Genomic DNA, 10,484 nt, shown 5'->3' on the forward strand with positions numbered 1-10,484 from the left:
CTCATGAAAGTGGACACTTTCATGAGTAATCACATATAAGTTTTTACTATTTCTTTTCCATATGGGCATGTCCATTGTCCAGAGGTCATGACAATGAACAATAACGAAACTGAGCTTCTGGGCTATTGTTAGGCAATGGTGCCAGTTTCGGTCATTATGCAACTATACTGCATATACTGCACTGTTGTTATGCATAACCCGCCAAGAAATGTAACTGCACATTGAATCAATGCAGGCTACAAATATTGTGATTGGTCTGATCATTACCGTTAAGTCCTCCTGTGCCTTTGCAGTTATTTAAAAAAAAAAAAAAGATCAGTGAGAGAAGAACAATCATTGGCTTAAGATGAGGACTTAAAATCGCTGAAAATTCCTGGAAAGAGATTGCTAAACCTATTGGAAAGATTCTGAGGGAATTTCCAAAGAAGTGGAAAAACCTGGGGGACAAATATGCTTGCCACCTCCCAAAAATGACCACAACAAAGAGTCAACATTTTGTTTCTATCAGCTGGCATGCATATAAAAAGGCAGGACACAACCACATAATAATGAACACATATGCACCTCCGCAAGCATAAGTGCCAGCAACATCGGCCACTTGCGTCGGTTGTGTCGAAGGCTCACCGCAAAGGTTCACCGCAAAAGTCTAAATCAGGGCAGAGACTGAAGACTTGGATGAGTAATGAGACGTTTTACCCCAATGAAAACACTTCGTCCAGATTAAAAGAGTCCACTGAGACTAATTATGGCATTTTCAACTTCTTGAATCTTTGACTCGGTTACAAATACATCCCATGCATAAATGCTTAAGTCCCACAGCATACCCAGAATCATCATCTTGACCTTGAATTGCACGGGCAAAACGCTTATCTTTTAAAACTAGCACATTTTTTATGTCCTTCTCTTCAGTAATGCACTACAGATGGGTGAACCAGCAGGGGCCCCCAGCAGCCCATTAAAAAAAGACAAGAGAAGAGAGGAAAAAAACATTGTCTTGTCTACACACCCATCCTCAAAACTCCCATCTGCCCAGAACTGACCTTAGCTGGCATCCTGACAACCCTAACCCCCTGCAACAGCTGTGCCCTGCGTTCCTTCAGGAGATCGCCTGAAAAATGCCAGAAATTGTTCATATTGAGTTGGTTCAAAGAGCCCCAAAGCTGGTTCTCATTAAAAGGCATTACAAAGAGGACAGGCATGGAACAAACAGAGAGGGAGTCAGGGAGGGTGCGAGAGGCCGACTGACTTCTGCTTTTTTCACTTGCATGATCTCGATTGACTCACACAGCATCAAGCTGGTTGCTGACACAGAGCCAGGTTAGCTAAGATTAGACCAGAATCACATTTTTGTGTCTTTGTCCTCAGTTGGCATTGATTAGAGGAAATGACACAGGACACTGTGTTTGGAAAAGACAAATGGTCAGGAAATACAGACAAAAATTTTGAACAGCATGGATTTCAGGATTTTTTTCAATAGAAATGTCTGTGGTCAAGAAAATAAATAAATATTTAGTCTGAAAGAACGGCCAAACAATGGCTGAGACTGAGACTAAATGATTCAGATTTTCAGCATTGCAATGGAAAATAATGGCCTATGTATGCTCTGCTTAGCCATATTTTGTCAAAGGATCTTGAATAATACTTGTTAGTCATGTTCCTGACCTGAGAGAAAGCATATACTCTTTGTGTTTAAGAAGATACTTTGAGCACAACTCCTAAAAAAATTCAGTGACTACAAACACCTTAAAACACTACAAAACTACAAATTTAAAAAAAAAAAAATACATAAAGCTAAATAGAAAAGTGATATAAATGCCACCAGCATGCTGCCAGTAGCTCATTGGTGATGTTGTGTAATAATTAAAAAAAAATATTACTGTATCAGATGACTGTACTGTCACTGAACCGAAAAGGAAACTCCAAGTCACAGCCCCTGAAGCGCAAGGAATAATGTGCGGAATTCCCTTCTCTTTTGCAGAGGGCACACTTCACCTCCCTGTACTTCCCGTCCCATCATCAGACGGCACGAATGTCTTGAGAGTCGAGGGAGAAAATCATTTTTGGGAATAGGGCCCAACGATTCCTTTGCGTATCATTGCCACTTTATCCTTTGCCCTTCTGCTTTCACAAAATTAGATGGGGGGAGAAGTGAGAATTACAAAGTAAAGGAGCCAGCTTTGCTGTACTGTGACCTTGACGATGGACTGAAACAATAGTGAACAGTCTCTGCGATGAGATTTCATGATAGCGCACTGGTAGTTTATGTAAACAAACGTACTACACACTAACTTATTTTTATATTTTCTCTCAATTATATGTTAAAAGTACTTTAAATGGTATATGATACTACTCTGTCATCTGCTATGAAGCCAGACTAAAAGGCTAAACCTGATCAATATCCGAACAAAAAGTGGAAGGGGGAGAGGACGGATTTACCGCTAGAGTACATGAGTCAGCTTTGCCATACTGTGACCCTGGCAAACAGAGTGAAACAGTAGTGAATAGTCTGTCATGGATAGTGCTATGGTAGCTATTGTAAAACAAATGCAATACACTATTCACTAACCCGTTTTTGATCCTACTGACATCTGTTAAGAAGCTGGACTTAAAAGGATCTGTATCCTTCAAATCTGAGTTTGGGCGGTCTAAACATCGCACCTTCTCGGGGTCACGCTGCTGTCCTGCTGCAAAAGTGTCCGTGACAGTTCACTGCAAGTTAGACTGACAAAATATTCAAGACAAACTTTATCAAACCTTTGACAAGACTTGACCACCTGCCATAATAAGAACCAGCTAACAGTGCTCTGGCTGTGCTACTTGTGTCCTGGAACATTCTCACATGCAGAGTCCTACAAAAACCCTACACTTTGCCAACTGCAAGGTTAAGACAACAGTTACAGAGAAAGCCTTTTTTATTAGGCGTGTATAAGCCTTTAGAGGTTTGGAGGCAAAATGCCCCAGACTCCTCTAAAAAAAACAAAAAAAAAACAAAATAAAGGAACATCTGGCCGTGATGGGTGGCCACTCTAGGTTATATGAAGCTGTGTAGAGCCAACAAAGAGGGTTCTCCTGCATGAGACTCCTAAATAGTAAACCCAGAGGATTCCTGTTTTATAATGTATGATTAAGACTAAGAGGCAGACAGAAGCTCCTTGAAATCGAAACCCATGCAGGATTCAAAGAAAATATATTGCTGGTTCGAGGTGGATAGGTCTAGCATGGAACAGATGCTGGAATAATCCAGAAAAGCAACACAGTTCAATTTGTAAAGCTGAATTTCCCAGTGTTTTCTGCTCTACTGGTAAATCTCCCACTCCAGGTTAGTGTGTGTGTGTGTTTAGGATGTGTACTGCCTGCATGGAGCCAGATGTACTGCCAGTGAGCAATGAGCCCCCACTGCACTTGGCTGACACGTCATCACTCCCATTTTCCAGTCTTCAAGTGTCCACGGAGGAAACAAAAAAATACTCTGGACACAAAATCAACCCCTCTCGTCACAGGACTGTCTACACTGCAGGAAAAAGAAAGAACTGACAAAGAGAGTGTTGTATATGACAAGCAACAATAAAAGGACAGCTTCCACTTTCCATTTCACCCATCTCCTTAGTCACTGATGTGTCAGTTATAATTTTCATGGCAATTTTCTTTCCTAAACTCAGGGGTGTCATCTGACTAAATGTAACTCAGAACCCAGAATAAAAGAATCAGTCCAACACAAGTGATCATTTCAATTATATATATATCATTACATTTACCACACCAGTGTGCGAATGTGTGTGTGAATGGGTGGATGACTGGTTATGTAAAGCGCTTTGGGGTCCTTAGGGACTAGTAAAGCGCTATATAAATACAGGCCATTTACCATTTAAAGGAAAACTCCATTGCATGAGTATTCCTACAAGCATCATATCTCAAGTGACATCCAGAAGGGTCCACTGAAAAAAGCTTATCTTGCTGACATTTGTGTGAGCTGTTGCGCTTCAGTTAAATTGGTGTCAAAAGGTCAGAACGAACATATGTAACCTGTGCTCATTTTGAATAAGAAGCAGCTGCAAGTCAAAAATTAAGAAATCAGCAAATACAGTTTTTTTTCCCTTTTCACTCTAAGCCATCTTTAAAATTACTGGGATATAGGTCGATGTTGTGTAACAATAACCCAGTCGAATGCTTGCGCATCACTCAGTCACTTATAACTTTGCTTAGTTAACGATGACACCGTGACATTCTCACAGCTATTCACCAGAAAAAAACACATCTTACACATCTCTGAATAAACAGAGACACCTTGACGACCATCAGTAACTAATGTCTCTACCAGTCAGTGGCTCCTGTACTGAAACAATAGCCCCTTTCCTCCTTGCTATTGTCTTGTGGATGAAGTTTGACATAGTTGAACGTGAGCACAAGTAGCTCCGGGAAGAAATCTTTGCTCAGGTAGCGTGTCACATTTCCGTGACCTTTACTAGCCAGAACAATTCCAGGCTGCCTCTCTTGTCCCTACATCCGCTTCCTCCTCTTTGCGTCTTTCCCACGCTTTGTGAGTGGACAGTGAAGGAAACCTACTCAAAAACACAGTGTGTGTGTGTGTTCAGTAAAAGAGGTTGAATGTGAACACTATTTCCTTTGTTTGGATGGGCTGTTTATTTTGAAGTGGTGAGGAAGCCTCAGTTTGTATCTCTGTTACACACTGGACCTGGCACAAGGTGAAGGAACATCCCAGATTTACTCAGGTTTTGTGGCGTGAGACTGAGACAATGGAGTTGACAGGACTGTCAGATAAAACATGACACAATGTTTAATCCTGTCCACGCACACATACCAATTGCAGGAACCTTTCCTTTCATAATTTATAACAAAGTACTGACATGCAAAATATTCAAAGTATCTAAGAAAGCACACAAAAATAGACCATTCTGACAGACCATTTACTCATCTCAGTAAATCCAGTCATATTAAAATATAGAGCCCGACTAATCGCCTGTTATGAATCAACGCATTTTACCGTACTAACAATCTCCCAATGACAGACGACCTCTAGGGGCTTGTGTGAAAATTGCAAACTCAATAGCAGAATGATGACTTTTTCTGTTGGCGCATGATCTTCGAAAATGTGCAAATAATCTGCGGTCATATCCATACACAGAAATCATTTTACACCGCAGCTGGGATCAAAGAATAACCCGCCAACAAAATCAGCTCTTGGTTGCAGGTCAATTAAACACCGGAGAAATTTAAATTACTATAAAAAAGAAAAAGAAAAATAATGCTAAAAAAATTTTATTGTAAAAATTGGCAGCTATATATATCTATATCTATATATCTATATCTATCTATATCTATATATATCTATATCTATATCTATATATATATATATCTCGGTGGCAGAGCAGGTCAGCCACTAATCAGAAGGTCGGTGGTTCGATCCCAGGCTGCCTCCTGGCTGCATGCCAAATATCCTTGGGCAAGATACTAACCCCATGTTTGCCTACTGGTGGTGGTCAGAGGGCCCGGTGGCGCCAGTGTCCGGCAGCCTCGCCTCTGTCAGTGCGCCCCAGGGCAGCTGTGGCTACAATGTAGCTTGCCATCGCCAGTGTGTGAATGGGTGAATGACTGAATGTAGTGTGAAGCGCTTTGGGGTCCTTAGGGACTAGAAAAGCGCTATACAAATGCAGGCCATTTACCATATCTCGTGTTTTTAAATATTATGCAATCAGTCTTTCATTCACTGAAGGGAATTAACAATCAGAAAGTCTGTTCTTTCACTCGTAAATATATAGTGTATGTAAACATGAATGACTCACCTAATGTTAGACATAAAAAACACAAGATGACAGCGACCCGGTTGAAGCAGTCAGGTGGTGCCATGCTGCGAACTTCCCCAAAGTGCAAACCTTGTGATAAAAATAAATGCAATCGAGTCCCTGTTTGTCTCTTTAAATTCCGGCTGACTGCGAGTCTTAATTGGCCTATAAAACGCCTTTCATGAATCCCCAAAAGGTTCAGGTGCGCAAGGACAAAGCAGCAGTAATTTCCCCATATGCCTGCACGCGATTCGCGGGGGAGCTCTCCTGCGCTGCTCGGCAGTCCAACTCCCGGCACCGGCGCACTATCCTCTGGGCAGGTGCAAAAGTAGTAAAAGGAGAAAAAAAAGTTAAATAAAGGAAATTAAATCGGCGGTAAAAATTAAAAAAGTTGAAGTGAAAAGTACTTCAGCTCTGGTGCTGTGTTTGGACTCAAGAACGAGATGAATGAGCTCCTGCGCCTTGTACCCACTGTATCTCCTCCCTATCGCCTCTGTGCAACACTTACAGTGCCGTCCAGACGTGACACGTTTTATGGAGCCACACACAGACGGAGGACGCGACGTCACTTTTGTTGAGGAGGGGTAGGATGGGGGAGGAGGGGACGACTTCTTCATTTTAGCTACTGAGGGGAACAGTAAGTCATTGTTCTGAGTTATTCCCACTATAACTGTGCAGGGGGAAAAAAAGATGCAACAGAAACGCAGTCATTGCACGTATCTTATCATTTAGGAAACTCCACTCAGTTTTTCATACCTGGCAGAAGCTCCCTTAGACACTAGAGATACTGAGCTACCTTAGAGTCTTAATGAGTATGTTTTCAAATTAAATTCACAAACCTATAAAGGGAGTTCTTCAATCACCTATTAGTAGGGAGCAGATGCTCTTCAGAAGCATAAACCGTCTCAATTTCTTTCTGAAATAAAATCTTCTGGTGCACGAAGTCTCTTATCTTTGACTTTTTATCCACTATCACACTGTACTCTCTTAGTGTTAAGGAATTTTCCACATCCCAACTGCCATAACTGAAAGGCTGTTGTGCCCAAATGTTGTTGATTAAAAGCAGTCTGCTTTAGTTAAAGCTCTTGTTAACATTGATTCATTACATATTTTTGCAATTTTTAATTATAAAATAAATTAGCACGCTATGTATTTATTTACTTAACTGACCTTTGTGTGCAACACTGATAAAAATCAACCTGTTTACCTGAGGTTAAAGGTAATTGCATTTATCTTGACTGGAGAGAAAAACAAAACAATGCAGTGCAAACAATCACTGTGATATCAGCTTGAATCTATCTGCCCAGGTTTGCAGAATAAACATTTGTTGGATTTATTTTTAACGTCAGAAACAGGATGCACTTCTTTTTATATCAATGTAAATAATCTTCTTTTGTCCGGCCGTACCCTGCAGTGTGTGGATATGCCGCAGACTGTTTCTTTTTATCACAACAACAATCACTTTGCTGTTGCAGGTCATACTAGCAGGCATTGTAAATAAGAACATCCTGCCCTCACCTTTCCGCCCACAACAGGAATCCACAGCTACCATTTTGGCTCTGGATCGGAAGTAGTGTTGTGTGCTAAAGGTGATACACGAGGCAAATTGAAATGTAATGTAAACCAATTTTCCGACCTATAGCAGGAGAACTGTGATGTGGCACATGAGAGCATGGGAAACTTGGCCATTCCAATGCTGGTAATCCTTATGCTAACTGGGAGTTTGAGACCACACTGTCACAACTAAAGAATTCAGCAATTTCCTGCCCACTATCAATACTTTAAGTCACAAACAGCCAAAGAAAGAGAAGCTACAGACAAGTTATTGCTCTCTCTCGTGATTTCTTTCGAAAAGGAAACATCATATTGAAGGCTGCACTGATTTATTTCTACCAATTTTTAGATTATGACTGCGGGAATTTCACTTTGGGAAATTTGGGAAGCAAGAATTGAACATTTTATTATTAGATGATAAACTATTAGCTCATGCATTGTAACAGAGCAATAACTTGTAAAGTGTATAAAATTGCAACTCTAATTTTCTTAGTTTGTTTCCATATTTAAGCTTTTAAAAAGGGAGACATTCCCTTTGGGCTAACAGTGCAACAGATAAGTCTCCTGATGAACAATTGCTGGAAGTTACAAGCTGAGAGGGGTGGATTTAAAATGATTTATTTTGGAAGCTGGTGCTCAAACAGACTGTGGGGGACTAACTGGTTGTACACACACCGCATGCAGTCTTCCTTTTGTTCGTCTTGGGTAAATAAACCAGAAGAAATGTCCTTTCTGAGGAGAGTAGTAGACAGCGTCTGACTGCATGCTCCGTCAAGTGACTGTACTCTGACATGAATGCAAGTAGTGCCAGCATTTCCAGACTTCAGACTGAGGGTGTGAAGGCAAAATTAGAAGTACAAGTTGATGAAAACTTGCTTAGTTACACTTTTCTAGTACTGTACCGGACCCCCTCCCCCCTCCTCCTACATTCAGAACAGTTTTAATTCTTTATGGCATAGATTCAGCAAGATGCTGGAAATATTCCTCAGAGAAACTGGTCCATATTGACATGATAGCAGATTTGTAAGTTGCACATCCATGACGGAAATCTCCCAATACACCACATTTCAAAGATGCTCTATTGGATTCCGATCTGGTGACTGAAGGCCATCTGAGTGAACTAATTGTTATGTTCAAGACACCAGTTTGTGATAATAGGAACATTGTAAAATTGTGTGTTGTCAGCTGGAAGTAGCCATCACAGGATGGGTAGTAATAAAGAGATGGCCCACACCAGTATACCACCACTATCATCATCAGTTTTTGATACAAGCCAGGATGGATCTATGCGTTAATGTTTATATGAAATTCTGGCCCTACCATCTGAATCGCTCAGCTGAAATCAGGACTCATCAGACCAGGCAACTTTTTCCAGTCTTCTCTCTAATTTTGGTGAGCCTCTGTGAATATTATCCTCAAGCTCCTGTTCTTAGCAGACACAAGTAGTGCCAAGCGTGGTTGTTTGTTACATCTTCTTCAAGGCTGGATATGTTGTGAATTCAGAGATGCTTGTCTGTATACCTTGATTCTAACGAGTAGTTACTTGATTTAATAATCATAGTTACCTGATTCTCATTTACACAGGTTACGTAAATGCTTTAAGTTACTGCCATATAAATGGCCCATTAGATATTTGTGTAATCCGAAGCAGAACCTAATGAAGTGGCCAGGTAGTGTGTTATACTATGTTAGCAAAACTAATACTTGCATAAATTTGTAATTTTTAAGTCCTGGACAGAAGTTTGCAGAAGTCAGAGGATTTTTGGAAACTGTGTTACTGTATTAGGATCAGTAACACAGTTTCCATCTAGTTTAGCTCCATCTAGTGTTGATTGGAAAAAAAGGACAGGACTGGGAAAGGCTACATCTATAGCCATATTTTTTTTTCTCTTAATGGGAAAGCAAAAATGGTTTAATAAATATATTGATAGAACTTATGGATTAAGTGGGTTTTGTTGACTTCACACACCAAATGAACACTATTTTATTTATTCTGAACATTTGCCCTTCCAAGTATTCCATGCTACTGGTTTAAAAGGTGGGTACCTGCTTTCCTTTTAATAGAAAGTATTATTATTCCTCTGTTTTCTGCTCCCTTTAAGAAGTCACCACAGCTGACAATCTCCCTCAATCTCAACTTATCCCTACCATGCTCTTATGTCACCCTCTGCATATCCTTCTTCAGTGCATGCATGAATCTTCCTTGTGGTCCTCTTGTTTCATACTTAACAACCTTTGCACACCTAAACAATCTTGCATTAAACACATAGCCCCGTGAAAAAGAAAGCAACCCCCTCCAGCAGCTAAATATGTTCACCTGGCCTCCAAACTCCCCAGCTAATAATCAAGAATCCCTGGGATATGCCGTAATAACCCTGATCCACACAGACCCCACCCTGCAACACGCAGGATCCAATTTCCCATTGCCAAACACTACAGGATGCCCCCACAGTTCCCTTATTCACACTCCAATGGGTCAGAAGTGTTCAGGCAGCATAACAGCGGACCTATACAATATTTTGCAGATGGTTTTATAGCCATGTTGTGATTTCTTGGTATTCCTGTAGTAACTTCTTGAGCTAAATACAATATACTCCCCTAACAGAGACATATGGAAACTTAGGCTTTCATCTTTTTCTTTGATTTGAATTGCGTGCATACATATAAAAATAGGAATATTTCAACTTTTAGAGAGAAAACATTCACTTCAATGAGGAGACTAAAATATCTAAGAGAGATGTCAGTGTTTCATAATGTCATAGTGCTTTTGCCTACCTTGGTACCTTTGAGTATCAAAAAGGTATGAATAAGGGTGGAAGTTTGATTTGGGAAAGTGATGAATCTGTCAGAGGGCACTTTGTTCTTTACACCTGTAAATGGCAGTAAAATGGGAGTCTTTTTAATACTATTATTAATGTTTTGTGTGATTTGAAAAAGAATCATAATTCAAGTTGAAAATTGAAAAAGCCTTACCTGATCTCCTCTTTCTGCTTAGCTCTGATGCCCCCTCTTTTCCTGATACCTGTTGCCAGAAAGAACCCATATAGTTTTATGTACTGTGACTTACAACTAGATTTTTGGTTTTACACATAAGATAAATTGTTTTGTAACCATAATATCAGAAGGAGT

The sequence above is a fragment of the Haplochromis burtoni genome, unplaced genomic scaffold, assembly GCF_018398535.1.
Source record: "Haplochromis burtoni strain Fernald_Lab_line unplaced genomic scaffold, NCSU_Asbu1 Contig_4, whole genome shotgun sequence".
Lineage (NCBI taxonomy): Eukaryota > Metazoa > Chordata > Actinopteri > Cichliformes > Cichlidae > Haplochromis > Haplochromis burtoni.